At 35.4% G+C, this 22699-nt stretch overlaps 1 protein-coding gene across 2 annotated transcripts in view; it reads right to left on the bottom strand.

The window, feature by feature from the left end:
• Positions 1 to 22699, bottom strand: part of PCDH11X (protocadherin 11 X-linked) — a 389820-nt gene that overhangs the window by 93634 nt on the left and 273487 nt on the right. The gene's annotated exons all lie outside the window — the stretch shown is intronic.

Raw genomic sequence — 22699 nt, 5'->3', positions numbered from 1 at the left:
GCCATTCTTTAATGAATATTTCTGATTATTTATAACAGAGTAAGGGTCAAGGAGCATTAGAAACTGAATGCAGGCAGAACAGAGCTGCTTCCCAGGATACAATGCTAGCAGGCAAAGTCTGAGATTTCTTTCACTTTGTTGTTAGTGACCTCAGTCCTGACCCATCTGTAAATGTGAGAGGTAAATATGTCTGCTTCCAGCACAGACCAAGGCCTTTGACAACCATATACCGGGCAGTTGTACGTGACTGAATATGTCCATCAGCTTGTTGAGCTTGGTTTATACTGCAGTCCACAAACATGTCTTCTGACTATATTTTTCCTACCATGCCCCAAAAACTGATGGAGTTTTATCTTTGTTACTTTATGTTAGTGATCTCAATTACCAAATAATTATAAATGATATTTCAAAATTGGTTAAAACATGCAATATAAATTATAAGCAATTTTAGCAGTAGTTTTTTAATAACGTATCTACTATGTATATTGCATATGTTATAGATTAGCTAATTCCAAAGTAATGGGATAAGTGCAGCAATTACCCATTTCTCAATATGATGAGGTATCTGTGTATCTGCAAGAAATTGTTATCTCAAGACCACTTGCAAAGCAAAATTAAATAGAATTGGAAGGTGAATTGGAAAAGGACTAAGCCAAAAAAGGAGTCGTTAATAAAAGAAACTGAGATGTCAACTGTTGAATGTACATAGATGTATACATCGAGATACAGTGCTATATACTCCACATACAAATATAAACTTTTCTACTGAAGTCCATATGAAAGAATTCCTTGTCCAGGCTAGAAATAAGACAAAAGCATTAAGATGATATAATACTTTTTAAAAGTGTGATTGGTGGGCGGAATTATAATCATTTATTCTAATTCATGTAGTCAGCAATATCATATTCAAGTATTAAATGGATTCATCCAAATTTATGAATATAATCAAAACTGCAAAATGTAAAGGCTATTATTTTATATAGTCTTGTTCTTTTCTACCCATGATCACCTTGCAAGTCCTAATGTACTAATTCTCCATCTGCAATTCTATTGCACTGCTAATTTTCAGAATATCACCATATCACCTTTGGAGCTCAACAAAGGTTTACCTGGGTTACCTCATTCAAGTGAAATAAAAAAACAAACAAACATATAAACAAAAGGAACAACAAAACCAAAGAATTAAATAAATCATTTCTGTAGATTATTTCTTTTGCTACTAAGATACTTCCTCCTATTACGTAACATTTTTAAGACGAGCAAAATTTCCACTGACAAAAAGGTTAAGTCAATACTTTGGAGGAAACGGTTTTATTTAAAGCATTTGAAAAAAAAAAATCGGTTTTCTTTGTAGAGATACACAACTGTCAGATATCATACTGAGCCTTCTATATTCCAGACAATATAATTTTAAAATTATAGGCTCTGAAATCAGTCAGAAAATGTTCTAAAAACACCAAGTAGTCAAAACACAGGACTGAAATTAGCTCTACAAAGAAAAAGCAAATAAAAACTACTCCCTAATGGCAGACTTCAAAAACACCTAATGGAACACATTTTCTTAAATAACCCACTGGAAACTCCAGTTTACTGCAAAATAGAATGTGCTGCATTTACCCTTTGAGTCCATATAGTGATATTAATTAAAGTTGGAAATATACTATTTATTTTTGTAGTCTCATCTTCCTTCCAGTCCAGACAGTGGCTACAGAACTTAGAAGTCTCTTGGCAAACTGACACACACACACAAAATTATTATTCGTTATCTACAACATTCTATCTATTTTGTTTAATTTTGGCATCTCTAGAACTAAAAAGCTTCACTTGTACTTGGATGTTCAAACAGACAATCAGTTCTTCATGAGCATTTGTCTTTAAATTATTTGACTATTTCAAAATTAGTGCATTGTTGTATTAGATACATGAAAATCATAATTAATGCTGCAAGCATAGTGCACAAGGAAAAGATGTGACTCAGATCATGGGAGTCTTTAGAGATTTATCATAATTATGAGATACTGTGAGTTATGAAGTATTAGGAACTAAATGCATAAAATACATGGGTTTTGCCCCGAGCATTTTTAACGGGTTAAAAGACATTTCACAGACAAAAGCAATTAGAGAGTATGTTTGGAAATGGGTAATACCATCTTGATGTGGCTCTGAAGATGCCAGAGGGTTCAATTTGAATCTTTCTGATGTTTCAAATTTTAGTTAATGATAAATCTTTTTCTGCAGGAGTTTTTCATCTAAGTATATCAGGCAGCAAAATTATGTCTGTGTCCTTCTCTAACATCTCCCTTCTCCATTTCTCTCATTCTTTCTAAGCATTATGGATAGTTACTACAATTAGGATATTATATATACTAATATATAAAATATTAGTAATAAATACATCAATGAAGTTATATCAATAACTGCAACTAGGTCAACAGATTAAAGTAGAATTAGCATATTCAACATTACCGAGATGCCCTTCAAGATGTGGTCTTGGACAGCACACCAGTAACGTCAAGTAAAATCCTTACAAAATCATGGGAACTTCAGGTTATATGGAGCAGTCTAATATCTCACTACTGCTCATAGAATCACAGAATGGTTTGGAAGAGACCTTACAGCTTATAATGTCCCAACCCCCCCGGCATAGGTAGGAACACCATCCTCTAGATTAAACTCCCTAAGGCCTCATTCAATCTGCCCTTAAATATTCCAGGGATGGGGCATCCATAGCTTTTCTGGACAGCTGTTCCAGTGCCTCATTACCCTGACAATGCAGAATGTTTCCATGATATCTTATGTAAATCTACCATCTTTTAGTTTAAAACTATTTCCTCTTGTAATGAATGGCTTCACCCTCAGCTTTTCAGGAGGCTTCCTCTAGGTAAAGGAATGCTGCTATAAGGCCTCCCTGCAGCCTTCTGTTCTCCAGGGTGAAAAACTCCAACTCCCTCAGACTGTCTTACTAGGAGAGGTTTTCCATAGCCTTCTAAGCATTCTCATGGCCTCCTCTGGACTTGCTCTAATAGATCCACGTCCGTTTGGGGGCTCCAGACCTAAATATGGTACTTCAGGTGAAGTCTCACAAGAGCAGAGTAGAGAGGGAGAATCATCTCACTTAACCTGCCTTTGATGTAGACCAGCACACAGCTGACAATAACTGATCATTATTGCAATAACTCGTTAGTTTTCCATATGAAAATAGAGTTGAAGATTTGAACCTTTTATTGTAAAAGGAGATAAAAAAATCCTCTTTAATACAATAAAATCATTATTTCTTAATTTTTTTTTTCCAGACATCATTTCTTTATTTGGATGACAATTATTGATAGTCCAGTTGCTCTTTCAAAAAAAGATCCAGCAGAACATGCTATTGAATCTCTCTTACATCAAATTACAGAAAAACAAATATATAAAGTTGGAATACACAATGAAGAGTAAATTCCCAACTTTGGTTGCCATTGCTTAAGACCTTCTTTGAGATGTATTTTAACTCTCTTTTTTTTAAGAATCCCAAAACAACTGATTATGGTAAAAAAACATCTTAATTTCTTAGCGCAAGCTGTATGAAAGAAGATCTCTAAGATGAAGCATAAGGCGAAAAGGCAAATTCATACTGGACAGTCATGGTGAATTAATTCTGTGCTAAGGTGTAGACAATGAACAGATCACAGAGAAAGCAAAGACTGTACATATTTGTACTTAGACATCTCTTTCAGCTACTGAAAAATGAGTTCTGTACAAGTCTGTACTCAGGTCTTGACTTATTACACGTTAGGCCTATCTGGGTAAAAAGCAGCCTATTCAAAAAAAGCAAGAAATCTTTGTGAAGAGGATTTATCTGAAAATCTAAGGCTGAGAAAAATAATTTGAAGAGAGAAAATGTTATTGTCAATGAAAATGTCAGTACTAGGCCCAACCAAGATTTTCAAATACTCACTTTCCTTCCAGAATTAGATAGTTTGCACAGTGAAGAGCAAGTAACATTTTGGATTCTATCTTAAAAAAAAAAAAGCAAATGAGTATTGTAGAGAAAAAAAGGCGACTTCATACTTCAGGATATTGTACCAAATCAAAAAGAATACCTTCTTTGTAAAAAAAAAAAGAATAAAATTAGCACGTGTAGTGATTATTTCTTCTATTGCTGCTTTACAAATCTTTGCATATTAAATAACTTTTGCCTATCAGGCCATTCATTGCCAACAAATTATTAAATGAATTATGACTGCAAGTGAATTAGAAAATGACATGCAGGACCTTGTTTCTACATGGATTTTACAGGCATTTTCATCAGTGGCTTTGCACAGTACTGTTTTTAGTTTAATGTTCAAGTATACAAATATAATTTACTGAGCTATCATTTTTTGGTAAACTGCACTTTGCAGACAGCACAGAGAGATTTGATGACTCTCAGGGTGGATAATAGCATGAATAATTCATTAGACTAACTGAAGTTGTTGTATTCAAGGTTAATCATAGAATGACTTATAGTGGAGGTGACCTTAAAGATCATTTAGTTCCAACCCCCTGCCTGAGCAGGGGTGCCAGCCACTACACCAGGCTGCCCAGGATCTCATCCAAAATGGCCTTGAATGCTTCCATATCTGGGGCATCCACAACCACTCTGAGCAACCTGTTCCATTCATCACACCACCCTCCGAGTAAAAACTTTCTTCCTCACATCTAGCCTAAATCTCCTCTGTTTTAGTTTTAAGTCTTTCTCCCTTGTCCTGTTGCTATCAGACCACAGAAAAAATTGTTCTCCCTCTTGTTTGTAAGCTCCCTTCAAGCACTGGAAAACTGCAATGATGTTTCCCCAGCACCTTCTCTTCTCTAAGCTAAATAAGTCCAGTGCCCTTAATCTTCCCTCATAGGAAAGTTGTTCCATCCCTTTGACCACCTTCATAACCTTCTGATAAAACTTTTGGAACTGTTCCAACAGCTCCACATCCCTCCTGTGGACCAGATTTGGACACAGTACTAGAGATGGGTTCTCACAAGAGCCAAGCAGAGGGGAACAATCACCTCCCTCTCCTGCTTGCCCTTCCTCTTCTGATGCAGCCCAGAATACTGTTGGCATTCTGGGCTGCAAGAGCACATTTTTGGTTCATGTTCAGCTTTTTGTTGATTTGGACCCTCAAATCCTTCTCAGCAGATCTGCTCTCAGCAACTTCTTCTCCCAGGTCTATACTTATATCCAGGATTGCTTCGACCCAACTGCAACACATGACCTGCTGGAGAGCAGCTCTGCAGAGAGGGATCTGGGTGTCCTGGTGGACAACAGATTGGCCATGAGCCAGCAGTGTGCCCTTGTAGCCAAGAAGGCCAATGGCATTCTGGGGTACATTAAAGACAGTATGGCCCTCAGGTCAAGGGAGGTGATCCTTTCCCTCTACTCTGCTCTAGAGAGGCCAAAAAAGACAGGGATTTCCTTGAAAGAGTCTAGCAATGGCCCATGAAGACGATAAAGGGCCTGGAGCATCTCTCTTACGAGGAAAGGCTGAGTGACCTGGGTCTGTTCGGCCTTGAGAAAAGAAAACTGAGAGGGGTTCTGATCAATGTCTCTAAATATCTAAGATGTGGCAGACAAAAGAATGAGGCCAGACTCTTGTCAGTGGTGTGGCAATAGGACAAGGGGAAACAGCCACGAACTGGACCATAGGAAATTCCACACAAATGTGCATAAGAACTTGTTCTCAGTAGGAGTGACGAAGCATCTGAATGAGCTGCCCCAGGGGGTTGTGGAGTCTCCGTCTTTGGAGACATTCAAGACCAACCTGGATGTCTACCTGTGCAACCTGGTCTAGAGAGCCTGCTTTGGCAGGGGGATTGGACTAGATGATCTCTAGAGGTCCCTTCCAGCCCCAACAATTCTGTGATTCCGTGATTGTTAAACCAGATCAGATTCTCAGATTCTCATGTGCCCACTTTCCAAGCATGTACACATCCTTCTGGATGGTGTACCTCCCTTCTGCTGCGTCAACTGCACCACACATGAATATGGCATGGAAACATATCAAAGGCATTGCACAAATCTAGGTAGACAACATCAGTTGTCCTTCTTTTGTCCACTGATGCTTCCACTCCATCACAGAAGGCCACCAGATTGGTTAGGCATGATCTGCCCTTGGCAAAGCCATGCTGGCTGTTTCAGATCACTTCTACATTTAGCATGTGCCTTAGCATCACTTTCAGGAGGACATGCTCCACATTCTTTTCAGACATAGATGTGAAGTTCACCAGCCTGCGGTTCCCCAGATCTTCCTTTCTTGAAAATGGGAATTGATGCTCTTCTTTGTCTAGTCAATTGGGACTTCGCCTGACAACCATGATTTTTCAAATATGATGGAGACCAGTCTGACAACCACAACAGCCAGCTCCTTCAGAATCCTAGAACGAATATAATCTGGCCCCATAGCTTGTTCATAGTTAGCCTCAGGCTTGCTCTACTCTTACACTGAGAGGAATTTTACTCCCTTGGTCCCTGCCTAGAAGTTCAGGGACACAAGAGGCATGAGAAGCCTGACTGGCTGTGAAGACTGAGGCAAAGAACTCATTAAGTATCCCAGACTTCTCCCTGTCTGAGAAAGCCAGCTTTCTCTTTTCATTTATCTGAAGAGGTACGCTCTCCTTTGTCTGTCTCTTTTGCCAGTGTATCTAAATAATCTCTTGTTGTTTTTCACATTCCTCACCAAATTTAATTCCACCTTCGCCCTGGTTTTTCTGACACCATCCCAGCACATCTGGACAGCATCCCTATATTCTTCCCAGGCCACCCACTTCTGTTTGCACTCTTCATTTTTTTTTCCCCTGAACAACTAAACAAGTGATTTCATTTATTAAGGATTGTAAAAAAAAAGCAAAATTAAGGGACAATGTCTAAATTGGTTATGGTATTATGTATGGTTAACGAAATTAACAAAAGTAAAGTTGTGTGCTATTTAGTAAAAAACACAAACTGTAGCATTCAGATTATCCTCTGGCAAACTGAGGGGGGAGAGGAGAGGGGAAGAACATGAATACACACACAAAAACCTCTGAGAAACAAAGCTATGGAAATGAGTCAAGTTGTTTGGCTTATGGTTGATTTAATTAAAAGCAGCAGTCAGACAGCTAACTACACCTAACTAAACAGCTTTACTGTGTCCCCTACTCCTTCTGCATGGCAAAACCAAATTCCGCAGAATACGAAGTCCTTTCTGATAAGAGCAGCTTTTACCTCTGCTAATAACTCCCTGATCAAAATCCTGTTGAACCCAGGATGAAACAAGAACTTTGTTGATCATGCTGAAAAGATTCAGCACCTTAAAGAGGGATATCTTGGCCTCTGCAAGTGATGTTACAATGCAGATCATTTGGAAGGGAGTATTTCCACAGAGACAGAGACAAAAACTCACTTAAAAGTTCAAGGGATGCTGGACACCAGCTACCTTAGATTCTCTTATTCTTTAGAAATTAGAGCACATGTTAAATAATCTCTTGTGTATGTAAGTAATGGGGCTTAATCCCAATTACTTCATTGACTACAAAGGCTTTCTCACATGCACAGTAACATGAATGATGACTCCTGATGTAAGGTAAGGCTTTGGAAATATGCTCTACTTCAATATGGATACTCTGTCTAATCACACTGAAAGAACAAAAATAACTTGAAAGCATCACTGAATGTTTATCTATTATTAATGTACTGCAGGTAATAAACTATTGTGGAAAACCATTTCAGTTTGCTTGCATTCTACCAATATATTTCAAGGATTTACTGTTAGTGATATTTGTTTTCTACCATGGCAGTGGTTCTGTTCATTTAGCTGATTGCCATCTCTCTTCTTTTTTTCTTCAGCATATGATAACAATTTATTAATTTGTCTACAGATGACATCTACTCACAGCATAATGCAGAAAGCTACACCAAAGAAAATAGTAATACAATTGCTTAAAAAGGCCTAATTGTCAGCTACCAGGTACTGTCATCATTGAAATAAATTAACTGTATTTCTGTTCTGCTGATGAAATAATAGTCCACGCTACAAAAGCTGTAATCATAAAGCAAAACTGCACTCCAAAGGAAGTGTCACTTAACAAGCCTGGGAAACTGAAAACAGAACCAATCCCATACTACTCTTTACTCACAAAGCAAAAATTGAATTCCCTGAGAGGAATTGTAACAAGACCATGTGATTTCCAAACATTAGCGAAGGTACAGGACATGTGGGGTTTTCACAGAGTTCAGGTGAAAATAAAAAGCTATATGCAAATTTGTTATTATGGGAGATAATTAATGAGCTCTCTAACTCCTGCTAACAAAATCAGGAACTCTTCCCTTCCAACACAGGTATGCACACATTCTTTTCCCACAAAGCATGCGTACGGTATGAATACTGTAGAAAGTTTTGAAAAATCTGACTTGAAATTACAGTCACAAGTTCTAGAATTCCAGCAAGAAGACGTAAAAGTAACAGCTTTTTTTTTTTCCCTTTTTTTTTTCTTCCCATCTTGAAACTCAAATAAAGTAATGACAAAAGATTAATTTAAATCCTGAAATATATGTCTAACACACCAACCATTTCATGGGCACAAAAACCATTAAAATAGACAGTAGGCACACATCTCTAGGCTGGAATTCAGAGAACTTACCTAGAATTACAATACAGCTAATTGCCAATTCTGAATGAGTAAGAGCATTTTCTCATTCCAAAAAAGCAGGAATGTACCCATATTTTCCACATTATTTCAAGACCGTATTAATTTTAAGTATTAGGAGTTAGAGTGCAGCATTATGAGCCTGTGAGCACATTGGAGAAAAATTCAGAGTGATTTAAGAGGAAATGCAATATATAGGAAGTAAAAATCAAAGATAGAAAATGGCAACCTTTAATTATTAAAGGGTTTCCTTTTTTTCCTTAAGCATAATATACACGGATCAATTTTTAGCTCAGTCCCTCAAGAATATTTTCCTTCTCTACCCAACATCACCCAAGAGCTTCATGTTTCCCTAGCGGGGATTATAATTTATTTTCCTGCAAAAGTTGATCTAAAAGACTATCTCCTCTTCAACTGAAGTTTTATATGATGGTGAAAAATCTTTCGATTTTCAGTTTAAATTAATTAATTTTAATTAATTTAATTAATTGAATCATCCTAATTAGGAAGATTAGCTTATGGTACTGGGACTTCCTAAATTAACAATTCAAAAATATGTTCAAAGTTGCACAACATGAAATTTAAGTTTACAGCCATATAAACGGCCAATATTATTTTCTATTTGTATGTACAATTTAACATATCTAATCTGATTACTTTTGGCTAATACCAAAAGTTGTTCATTTTCCTTTTTAAGAAGTTAACGTAATTGACATTTTTGTTTATAAAGACAATAATAAATACTTCATTTGAAAGTAAGATTGTTTTGTCATTTGAAAAAGAGTTTGTATGCTCCAATAAACATTTCTATGTTTAGTCCGATTAATAACTCCCATAACTGCTTAAAGGTCATTAACATTGATATTTAAAAGTCATAAAGAACATGCATTTTGTGGGAGATTTCTGGAGGGGGAAAAAGACAGGCAGCAACTGAGAGAACAAAGTTACCAAAATGAACAGGAAGCTACCAAAAGCACACCAAAAAAATACCTAAGCCCAAAAGAAACTGAGCAAATTAAGATTCATAGGATAATACTGGCTGTGGGTTCCTGGCAAGCCATATAGCTCTCAACTCCAATTTCCACTGTCACATTTACTACTCTGATAGCACAGTAAATGATTTTCTAATGCTGGCAGTAATACTGTGTCGAGCTAACGCTTGCAGTTGGACAGTAAGTTCAGTCAGTCACAATTATCTATTGCCAAAACTCAGGAAAATATTCTCTGTGGCTGTTATTCCAAAAGCATTTCTAACCATTTCAGATGAGTGGGTTTGCCGATCTTTTAACTGAATTTTTATGAAAGGCATCTTTTCCTCCTGTAAATTTTATATATGTCAGTTTATTTTTTTAATTATTATTTTGCTCTCAGACATCGGTGACAGCACATAGCAGTCTCTCCACGAAGTTTACAAAGGCTGAGATGCTACTGCTGGATTTCTGTTTCAGAATAATGAGAATGAATGACGTCAAACAAAAGATTGGGAAAATGAAAAATGTCAGCAAAGCTTTGAAAAATACATTTGAAGATTTCTTTCTACTTTTGTGTGTGTGGACTATTCTGAGGACATTCACCTTATTACTACTTGTGGGAATTGGGGGTTTGATCTTCAAATCTCCATACCTTCTATATTATCTTTTAAAAATTCTACTAGTGAGAGTAGATTTGCAGAGGTGTGGCTTTTTAATTAATTGTTTAATATTTGCCTCTAAAACAAAACTTTTCTTCATGAAACAAAAGAAATTCATTTTTTCTCACAACTTTCTCACAACTGCTAGAAAAATCCAACTAGTAAATAGGGCAAGAGAAATCAAACAAAACTCCTTAAAAACCTTTTCTTATGTTACTTTGATGTAAACATCATTTGTGTTTGGCTACCTAGAAAATTATTTAATTGTAATTATCAGCTATGATGAATGTTTAAAAATATTATCACGAAGAAAATACTTGAGAAATGTATTTACTGAACTCTCGAATTCATTTCTGAAAATTCTTATTATTTCCATTGCTTGATTGCCCTACTACAAGAAACTACCAGCCATTTTTCCCACTATGTATCACACATTTTCATACTTTCATGACTCATTTATCAGACAACCTCTTCACATTACAAATTGGATACATATTTTTACTGCCTCTTAAAATAAAATGAAAGCATATCAGACTATTTTTAACTACCTAAGCAAAAACAGGTTTTGTTTGCTTGTTTGTTATTTCTAATTTGAGACACGGAAAACAAGACATTTGAGTATGGAACACAACCAAGGGCAAACAGAAATAATGATTTTCTCTTCCCTATCTTGAAAAAGAGATATTATTTCAAGTTATTATTCGTATTGATGAAAACCTTGTGGGAGGCTATGACACTTGTGTACAGACTGAGAACACAGGAAGATGTCCACCATATTTTCTAGTACAAAATCCAACTTCTGAGCCACGTATTCACGTACGTGGGCTAAATGCGCATTTACAATAAAGTAAATGCACAGTGTAAAACCTTAGGTACTGGGGAAGTTTTCATACCCTCTGTAATTCAAACCCATCCTTATTTATAAACATTGATCAGATATGAAGACTGTGGTCTAAATAAAGTTCTCGAAGATGCTGATAGGATGTCATCCTACATATTTTTGTAGTCTAGTTTATCTTTTCAAAAATAAATGATTTTGCACTTCCTTGCTTAATCCTGCTGAAAACCCTTTCATTGTCACATTAGGCAGGATTTACGAACATTTATAATATGACAAGACTACACATTCCTTCATTACTGCTTTTTAGCTATCAGGAAGGCCTGTCACAGCCTTGCCAGGTTTTCAGATAGTGTAATTCATTTGGCATGTATAGTCTGTTCTATCAGAAGGCACAATGTTTACTTCTCTATTAGATTAAACAATTGCTAGAAAATAAATATATATTTTTAGTATTTCGAAAATGGAATGGAAGTATTTCACTTTATCATTTCTATCAACATATTAATATTCTCTTCGGTATTATTATATATATCTAATACAAACAGTATCTGTAGAAGCAAGTTGTAAGTTACCATTTCTCCCAAGATGAACAATTATTCAGTTAGATTCATACTGTAATAGTATGTACTTTTTTTTATATCTTCCATTATTTCACTTATTAATGTTTCCTAATATTAAAAAAAAAAAAAACACAAACAAAATCATTTCCCTGAAATCCTTCAATCATAAACATTTCTTACAATTATTCTGTATTTTCAGAGGAAGCAGAATGAAAATCCAAAAATGCACACAATGTTTGAAGGATCACTTTCACTCTTCACATGAGACATACATATGGCATCTCTTGCACTTACTGCATAACAGTATTTCCATATGAATATATGAAATCTCTGCAAGGAGTATGTGTTATTCATAAGCACATAACTTATAACATTCTGCAGAGATACTGATAAAGTTTTCAAACTGAGGGTTTTCTAATCTCAGTCTCTGTTTCTTTTTCTTCTATTTTCTTGGATCTTACAGAATCATGTCTTTCTCCATAGATGTTTGTGTTTTTATTCCAGATAGGCAACCCCAAACATGTACTTTCCAAAAGTAGGCAAGAGCTGAGTTTGTGACTGTGCTGCTACTGGAGAAAGCCAGATTGAGTTGGCATCATCTGCATCAAGGTGGACTGCCATTCACTGCTGGTAGCATATATATACACAATGAAACACACTGAAAGTCTTGTTTTCTATTACAATTTTGCAAAATACTTCATTTTTAAAACAATTCAAGTTCTATATGCTCTGTATTTATATATATGTAAATATAAAATTAAGTACATGTATTTAATTAATTAAATTTATATTTAAATTGATAACACGTTCTAAAGAGAGTGAGAAACAACCACTAGCACCCTTGGTCCCCCCCACGTAAAGCTGAATAAAAATCAGAAGAGATGAGAAGTTTCTGTATTTCCTTATCTTTAATCTACCTGCTGTTCTCTGCTAGAAAAGCATATTTAATCAAACCTAAGAAGACTATTATGTTTTGTTAAATGGAGACGTTAAATTCAGTAGCTACACTCTGAAATATCCTGCAGTGGACTGGTAAGACAGCTAATGAGTTTATTACTAGCATCAGAAAATCTTTATTTTTCCTCTTCTATTTGTTTTCCTGGTATTATTAGAGAGTTGATACATTTTTAACAAGCTTTGTTTAAAGCAAACAATCAAACAAACAACATTTCCTTTCTTGGTTTTTGCCTTGTGGTATTTCCATTGAGCAATGTAGTTAAAACATCACCATTTTCTGCGAGAAGTTCACTAACAGACTGAATGTGGTGGGGTCAAGAGTCATCCAAAACACAAATTTTCTGATTTTTTTTTAATCAATAACTGAACATCTTTTCTTGTGCTGAAAGTATAACACCATGTTATTAGATTGGCAAAGGAAAACTTATGTGCACAAAGTGTATATAATAGATGTTCGCAATACATGTACTTTCAGCACTTCCATCTTAGAAGTACAATCTCAAGTGAAACATGAATTTCTTACAAGTAAAGCACTGAGATTACGTTCATTATTAACCAATCTTTCTACAAACTTTTCAGTATTTATAACACAGGTGTTTCATTGTTGCAACGTTTGATTATTATCTTATGAGTAGTCTTAAAAGTTACACAATTCAAATGTATTTTTTAAAGATATAACACATCAGAAATAATGTCTTCTTTTTTTCAATATGAAGTTATTTATATAGTGGTAAAGATCTGTTAATGACAGCATGATCAAAACCCAGAAGACTATGGATAATATTCTTTCAACCCTACAGTGGATTGGTAATCTTCATCCCCCATGACTACATGCAGAAGTCTTATCTCATTAAATCAGGCCAACCTAACAAAGGAGAATACACAAACAGGTGTTTTCTCAGGTGTTTTTAAAGAACTCATAATAAAATATCTACTCATGAAGTACATTACTTTTTCATCAATGATGCCATGAATGTCAGTATCAATACTATGTCTGGGAAAGAACCCAGCCATTATGGCCATCATTCATTAGAGGGATTTTAGAAATCAGAGCGTGCTCGGAATTACTGTGTTACAGATTTCCATCTGGATTCTTTAACAGTATCTGGTATAAGAAAAACAATAGCACGGAGTAACTAGCACCAAGTTTTCTTTTCATGTTGATAATGAAGATAAAATCAATACTACCTTAGACTGGCAGATATACTGCCATACAGCTTGTTACTCTATTCATAGAAATCCCAGTTTGAAGTTGAGGAGATTTTTTTGAGAGCGCCTATTTTAATAATTTTCACACAAATGGAAAAAAAAAAAAAATAAAAAGCCATAGGACAATTTAGGTTAATGAAAGGAATTTATATACCTATGCTCTTCTTTCAAAGACCGAATGCTTTTGTGACCAGAGAAAGCTGTGAAACTAGATTGCCAAGCATTAAAAATTTCAGTCATTTTTGTAACAAAGGAAGAATAAACAATGTATCTGTTTCAGGAAATGCACTGTTAAAATTCTACTAATTAATGGGGAGAGGATATTGCTAGTTCCAAAGAATATCAAAAAAAGCAGACTCTGCAAGCTGATACCATCTCAGGTGCTCACTAAGCCCCTGCAGCTCCCCCACAGCGCATCTCTGTACTCTGCTCCTGCAAAGCCAAACCATGGCACAAACTCATCATAACCCCTACCAGTGCCCTCTCCATGCTTTTGTGGAGTGAAGCATGCATGCTTGAGACACTTTATTAATTTTAGCATAATTCTTGATGAGGAAGCGCAAGATAATTATAGGGTCTTACAATGAGTCTGCAGAAGTATGCATGCCTGTGACAGGCTGGCATTACTGATAAGTTTTCTGAATATCCAATCTCTACATTATGCGAAGTGTTATAATTGTATTTGCATAGCTCCTGTACAGTCCTGGATAAGAGTTTTTACAAGATTACTTTCCCATTTGTATATATAAATGTATATAAATATATAAAAATGTAGCAACTGTACTGTTGAAAATAGTGCACTTACAAAGATTTAGCAAAGTTCTTTACTAAACACATACAGTTATTACAATTCAGCATAATATAAGTCGTTTACAGAATTTGTTTTTATAAAGGGCTTTGGGAAGTAGGATATCAGGTCTGTTAAAAAAAAAATGTGTTTAATTATAATTAAATGTCTTCAGTGTTTTAGATTTTTTTTCAGACTGGATTTCAATCATCACTTCAATTAAATTCAGTGACAAAATCTAGTGCAATCATCCATTTGTATTTACCCTTTTTTATGACTGTTTATACTGGGAAAATTAAGTCTCAAAAAGAAGCTTGAAAACGTGACTCTGATATTTGTTCTGTAAGATATTATCTGTGGACAAAGCTTTACTTATCTCCAGGTCTCCTCTGTTCCTCTGATTGCAATCTCATTTCACTTGTCCTTGGGATCTCATGTCTGCTATGACCTCCAGATTGTTAAATATTCAGCAGAAAGTTTATGGACTTTCCCATAACCTTGATTAAAAACCTATGGGGAAGCTGAATGCTGAAAAAACCTTTTATTTGAAAAGTAACTCGAGTACACTGTGCTGATTTCTGTTTCACTAATAGTATTTACAATCAGCAGTCATTGGCAAGGAATCGAAGCCAGAGGAAAAAATGATGATTCTATCTTACCTCTTTAATAATTACTGTATTATCATGCTGATATAGTGGAGGCTCATTTAACTAAGCCAAATATGTGAAGCAAAACAGAGATGGAGTGGAAAATTCAAAGAGAGATGCACACAGAAAGAATATTCGCAGAACTACAAAATTTTATGCCTCTGTCCACCTTATGGGAGGAATATTATCAGTATTTTTTAGATGTGAGTTTCTGTGGTCTTGGGTGACACTGTCTCCTAACATAAAGATGTTTTGCAGTACTGCTCCCTTTGTCAGTCCAGGTCTGTCTGCTGGCTTGCCTTACATCTCTTTCCACAGCTCAAGTCCTGCAACAACTCTGACTTCAACCATGGTTATTGTGAGAGAAGTACTACAAGAAAACAAGCAGATATCCCCTTTTTTGTAGGGTCTTTTTAGCATTTAACCATCACTGTTGGGCACTGAGTATTTAAGCAGTACAGGAGACAGATAAACTCCTTCTCACGTTTAGTTTGTCATTGTATCTGCTCTGATTCCTCGTCTTTTTTTCCTCTTTCAGTCAAGGACAGAGATTTTTCCTTCTATAAATGTCAGGTGATTAAAGACCCATGAGGTAATATTATACTTAACTATTATATCCTTTCTTACTTTAGGCTTCAAAATAATTTGATCTGAGTGATTCTATTTTTGATCAAGACACACTAACTGAAAGATATGTCAACTTTTATTGGGTCTTTTCTGTTATGTCAGTAATTTTCTTCATCAGCACTTTTGGAAATTATCTCAATACATGAGGAAAAGATAGTATAAAAGGCAAGTGATGTCCAAAACTTAAGCATGTATTTAAGCGTTAAGTAGACCGGCTGCAGAGGATGCTGTACTGTCCAACACAATTCTCAGTCATACACAGATTTGTCACATGGAAGTAGGAAGACATATAAAGCATACAGTAGAACAAAAATTAAGACAACATTTCCAAAACAGAAACATAACAATTAATATGTCAATCAGTCTTTTCACTCATGAAAGCATTTTGCTGCTATTAATCATTGTTTTATATTTAATTCTCCCTCAATTATATAGTAACAGGAGAATGAGTGAGATAGTTACAAATTCTAACTCTGTTCAAAGGCTAAAATGGAAATAAGAGGTAATACTTGCCTCAGGAAGTTCTGACTCTTCATCATACCTAATTATCATAGATAGTAATACTTGCAAGAAACTATAATAAAATAGAACATAGATGCTGTTTTTCATTATTGCCATCTTATATTAAATTATTCTTGAACTGAAGTGACTTTATAAAGTTATTTTTGTTATATACAATTGCAAACATGTATGCAGTTTTTATCTAACTATAATCATACTAACAGCATCATTTTCTGAATGGATTACCCATGTGTTGCATTGATTGGGATCCTTGAATAAGATGCAAACCACTGAAGAGGTTTAAACAGCTATATTCTTTCTAAAGTACTCTTTAATTAATGTTGTCTAGAGTACTAATTATGAAAGCTCATAAAGCCCAAAGCCTGAAAACACTTATGCACCTACTTAACTTTGCTCACTCAGAGTAGACTCACTGAATTCTTGGAACAGTTCAGAGCACGTAATTTAACTACAGAATGCACACAGACTGTTGCAGGTTAAAAGCCAAACAGTGAACACCATTTTGCACACTTAAATCAATGAAGGACTTTAAAGCATAAAGGCTCTTCCATTAGAATATCTGTCTTTCTCCAAAAATGTGGAATTGCTCCCTAATAATCTCTTTGATAAAATATTAAATTAAGAAAACTAAAATGCTGAATTAAGCAAAACTAAGCCATGACTAAGTGGGATATGAAATAAGTACCTATATATGCACATGTCCAATTTTGTTCACTTCATGAAGGCAGATAAATCTACACAAATGTGCACATAGACAAGCATAGACAAAAAAAAAAAAAAAGGAAAACTTAGACTATAATTCAGCTTCTATTCTGATGTCAGTGGAAAACCCCTAACTTTTAAAAAATAGAAAGCTAATATTTCTAGTTTATTTATTTTTACTGCAGAAACTCCACATTTACTTTGCTAAACAAATTTCCATTTATGTAAATAAGAAATGTGAACAGAGAATTTTTAAAAGCACAGATTACCAGGACTCCTTTTTATAAGCACTCTTTCTTAAGTTACTATACTTTATTTTAAAGAAAAAAAAGCCTAACTCAAGAGATGACATAGGGCACTAGATGCCACAATTGTATTTCACTGATATATTTCATCTTCCTCATATTTTTATCATTTATTTCTAATTTTTGGCCTGGTTGTGTATGTGCTGGTTGTCCAAACAGCTGGCAAATATTAAACATATTTTCTTGTCCCAACTATTGGCAGGTCAAGCAGTGACTCTGAAGGAAGTGGTTGGCCAAGTGGGCACACAGGTCCCTTTTGTAAGCTTGTTAGAAATACATAGCTAAATTCCATCACCTGTCCAAGAACCATTCCTCTGCCCAGCAAAACCAGACAGTGATCCCAAAGATCAAGACTGCCAATTATGTTAGTGTGTCAACTAGATCATTTACAACTTTGTCTGTTGTGCTCCCCAGTTCTCTTTGTTAGGATCAAAAAAGTGCTGAGGAGCAAGAGGAACACTAGTCTCTATTCAGACCAATTTTGAAATAAGATAAAATAATTGCATGGTAGAAAGTATTCATTAAAGATAAGATAAACATTAAGAGGCCACTCGAACTGCACTGTCTATCATATGACTGAATAAGCAAGATTTGTTGTAGAAAAAGATTGGAGTCAAAGATCAAGTAAGTATCATATAGTATATGCAAACAATACCAAACTAAGATCATATATATATCTCTACATATATATAGGTGTTAATTCTCATTTCACTCTTTTGTGTATGTTTGGTTTGGAAATCTTAAACAGCTCTACATGCAAATTATGGCCACAGTGACAACAGTGGTGTAATTCAGTCTTCACATGGAACTCCTGCAAATCCTGTTTTCGTTAAATGAACAGCTACAGAACAAAAGGCTAAACAAAACATTTACAATAAGTCAAAAAGTAACATTTTTCATTTAGATATATAAAAGCACACTAAAAGAGGGGCATCTGACTCAGCAGAGAATTTGTCTATGATTCACTGTGTTGTTTATGGAACTATGCCATTAGCAAAAAGGAGTCACTGGTTCAGACTGGTACATTCCTTTCCCTGCCTTACATTATTTATGACAATTGCCTTAATGCAAGACTTGAAGTTCTCCAATAGAAATCTTTTGCAGCTAGTAAAAAACTCATAGGTTTAAACTAGCATATGATAGTTGCATTAAATTATATGTGGATTTGAATCTTTCCCATGATAAAGAACACTTAGCCTCAACTTTGGCTTTAATGATGGAGCATTTTCACTAACAGAACACCATATAATCTGTGTAACAGCAATAAGAAATCCCAGGAAATAGCAGAACGACATACATTTTACTACATATGCCATAGAATTTCTAGATCAGCTGTTTTATTCCATACTGCTTTGGGGAAAGGCTAGGGGATAAAGCCACTCTGTCAACAGCAAGTGTTAAGTATCACATAGTGCATGATTTAAACCTACAGATGCAGATAAATTATCTCTGCTATCACTGGGGAGACATCAAGAAGAAAGAAGTTGCTGCAAGATGAAAGAAGTAACTTTGAAATTCAACACCCAATTGTATGTGCAACATTTGGAATGGAGTATAAAATTATGAAAGAAGTTCATCCTACTGCCATATACTTTCTTATCCATATGATCCTCTGGACCAGAATTTGAATCTCCAAGAAAAAGACAGGTTTTTTTGTTGTTGTTGTTTTTGTTGTTGTTTTTTTACTGCAAGTTTTGACTTGCAGTCATGACTCAACTATAGTAAGTTTCTCAGTGTACAGTGAGTAAGTAAGAATACTCCAAGAATTTCCTAAAAAGTTAATCTTCTAGTGTGTAAACAGAGCATTGAATTGTTCCTAGTGACATTCTACCCCCAATGGGGTAGGGCAGAAGCTTGTGACATTAGCAACAAGTAAGACTTTCTCCACTTACATATTCTTCTGGAGAGGCCCTGTGGAGGGCTGGAGAGCCTCGACAAGTTAAGTACGGACACTTTCTCTGCTGCCTGTCACCCCATTACATCAGAGCTGAATCCAGATTAATACAATGATAAATCAGAGAAATATTGTGGTATTATGAATCAGCTTTATAACACCTGATGCTGAAGATGGTAAGACCATCCTTGAATAACTAGACTGCAAGTAGAAATTTCCACTCCAATTGCAATCTGGCTTTGTACATACATCCCACAGTACTAACGCTCAGACAAGAAATAAAAAACTCTAAAGTGAGTTTTCCAGCACAGCACAGGTATTAAAAATGCACCATCAGGTCCTTCAGTAAAGAGAAGGACAATAAAAATTGAACCACAAAAATTTCCCTACATGTCCACATACTCATGCAGAATTAACGCTCCTTTTAGTTAAACATGTTTGTCCTCAAAATTCTAAATAGCAGTGCAATTCTAGACAGGATTGAAAATACATTTCATGACTTGCTTGGTACAGTACTATCAGATAAGGCATATGAAAGGCATTACTGCTACTATGTAAGGATCATTGAGTCTTAGCTCATCTCACACTAAGATGATGCATGTTTGCAATCCATTTCTGTAGTTGCTTTACCAAGTGTAATAGTGGCTAGGGAACTGAGAGAATACAAATGAGATGCTATCATTTGATCTACAGCATTTCCTTAAAATTCCAAATCCTGCTACAAGAGCTCTCATGCATACTTAAAACTGCCATTGTTCAATAATTACTCATTATAAATGAGCACAGGCTCAAGCCTGACATACTGTTCAGTTTTCTGAGCACATACAAGTTTCAATGTTAAAACGGAAATATAATATACTTCAAAACAATTTCAGTGATCAAATGAGCTGGATTTAAATCTAGGAATAGTTTGTTTTTCTGATGACAAACCCTCTTTGTAGCTCCTAGTGACTTGCAGTACCACAGCGTAAAAGGTTATTTGAAATTACATTAATACATCTCCTCAGAGTTAAAGAATACAGACCCTTGAAGAAACTGGTCCATATGAGACTGCATGTTAACTAGATATTTCTTTGATTTGATATCATGCCTGTAAGTAATGTATGCTGCATTACCAGCAAATGATATCTGCTTTGAAAACTACCTTGATAGTTATACTCCATTTTCCAGAGGGAAACTGGAGTTATGCTCATCTTTCAGAAGCCCATGACAGGTAGTTAGTAACATATTCAGAAGTCTGAAGTAAAGCATACTAATATCCCTTGGAAATACAGTCTAGGATCAGTGTTGAGCTGCTGCAATTTAGTATGTTGTAGATGATAAGCTCAACCCTCAAGTTTGTCAGTTAGTCACAATCCCAACCTCTCACATTTAAGAGCTACAAATTCTCAAAATACCAGTGAATTTGAGACAGGCAATCTCCAAAATGAGTCACTGCTAAAGGCTTAGTTATATATAAGTATACACACACTTCGAATTCATAACATGCCGTGGTTGCTACCGGAAAAGCCACAAAGATATTACTGTCTTTTAGTCTAATAATAATTACCTAAAAGTGTTCACCTTACAAACACATGAAACCTCTTGTGTCCTATCAAAATTTTTCTTCTGCTGTGACTCCTCCTGCAAATATAGCAAATTTTTAGACGTGGCTGTCTGTTAGCAATGGTCTTTTGTCTATTGCTTTAAGTACTAAAAATAAAAAGTAATCTCCACAAGTCCAAATAGTCTAACTTGTTTGCATTTTATTCATAGTGATTTATGCAGTGATTTATGCAGATCTATCACTTTATTCATTCCACTTCATAATGAAGTTTGGCCTTGGTTGTGCCTCTTACATGTGCCTTGAGTTACTGAACTTAGATCTTAACATTTGAAATTGCACAGTAATTGTAATGATTTATGGACTGACAGTTCTTGTTATTATTCACAGTTTCATTGATTTGAAGCCAGAACATCTGTCCTACAGGTCTTTGTCATATATAACTTCAATCCTGATCAACTATATTAACCCCAAAATTAGACTAGAAAAATACATCCCTCAAAAGCCCAAATAGATTGCAACGGACAGAGCAACAATAACTAGAATCACACCAGTACCTGAGACCCACTCGGTGATAGATGATTATTTAGATAAGATATGCCCAAAAGAGCCAGGATGACAAACCTGGGCTTTGCTGAAAGGTAATTCTATAAAGTATGACTAGGAAAATCTATATTACAACCTATCACTTGATGTTGAACATGTGAGCAAGCTGAAGCAGACGAAAATAAAAAAAAAATAGAGAAAACTTGCACTAGCTCTGTTGAAATTTTCAGAGCTTTTCTTTTCTCTTCTCAGCCATTCATCTGTTGGCTCTATTTAATCAAGGCTGCAAATTGTCCAGGTCAGTCAGGGTTGCTCAACGTTTTTCCAAACTAACCAAGTACAATCAATGCAACATTACTATTATGTGTTATACATCCTGGACATCAAACTAGAATTATTTTCTCACCAAATAAACCAGAAGGTCTTTCAGTTCAAGATTCTCAAACAGTAATCTACAAATACATTTTACAACTAATGCATTTTCTGACATGAACAGAAGGTAGATAAATTTCTGGCACAATGGGAATGAAAATACAAGTTCAACCAAGGACTCGCAAGCAAGTTTTCATATTCTCACAAAATATGAATGATAAGTGGCATCCCACTTGTTAACTGAAGTTCTCTTCTGGAAAAAAGAACTTGTGGAAGCACAACTGCAAAGTTTGCTCTTTATCTTACTGATTTTAGAATGAAGTCTGCTGAACACAATGCTGTGCTTTCTTACGGATAGCTTTACATACTTACACTCTCAGACTTTCTATTTTTCATTTCTCTCTTCCAAATTTGAAGTTATTTCTTGTACAATATCAAGAGTCAGACAGACTATGAGCAGCCCAAAGATAAGCTCTGAACAGAGATGACTCACTGTGCAACTGTACAGTGCTGTAGCATAAACACTCCTCACAGCAAGAGCTGTGTTTATACAGACACTCTTAAATATGTGGCTTTACATAGCAAACACAACACACAAATGCTATGAAGTTAACTGGTGGTATAGAAAGTGGTATGAAATCATTATTTATATATTTACCAAAAAAGAGTTGTGGAAACATTTGTAGGTGCGGGATATTTTAAAAAATAACGTGTGAGCCCATCCCAAGCACAAGGAGCAGCCTCTAGGAAATCAAGGACAGAGAACATAGCCATAAATACTGCCTCACTCAATGGGAGCTAAAAAGGAAGCTATCTGGACTTTAAATCAAAAAAGGAATTAAGAGAGTAAAGTGAGTCAGTAGTTTTAAAGTACTTTCAAGATCAAGATCAGAATGTGAACTCATGCTCAGTTTCAGAAG

This window comes from Tympanuchus pallidicinctus, unplaced genomic scaffold, assembly GCF_026119805.1.
Source record: "Tympanuchus pallidicinctus isolate F22 unplaced genomic scaffold, pur_lepc_1.0 scaffold13, whole genome shotgun sequence".
In the NCBI taxonomy this organism is placed as follows: Eukaryota; Metazoa; Chordata; class Aves; order Galliformes; family Phasianidae; genus Tympanuchus; species Tympanuchus pallidicinctus.
The sequence above is the reverse complement of the archived record's forward strand: the minus strand, read 5'-3'. Positions and strand labels throughout refer to the sequence as shown.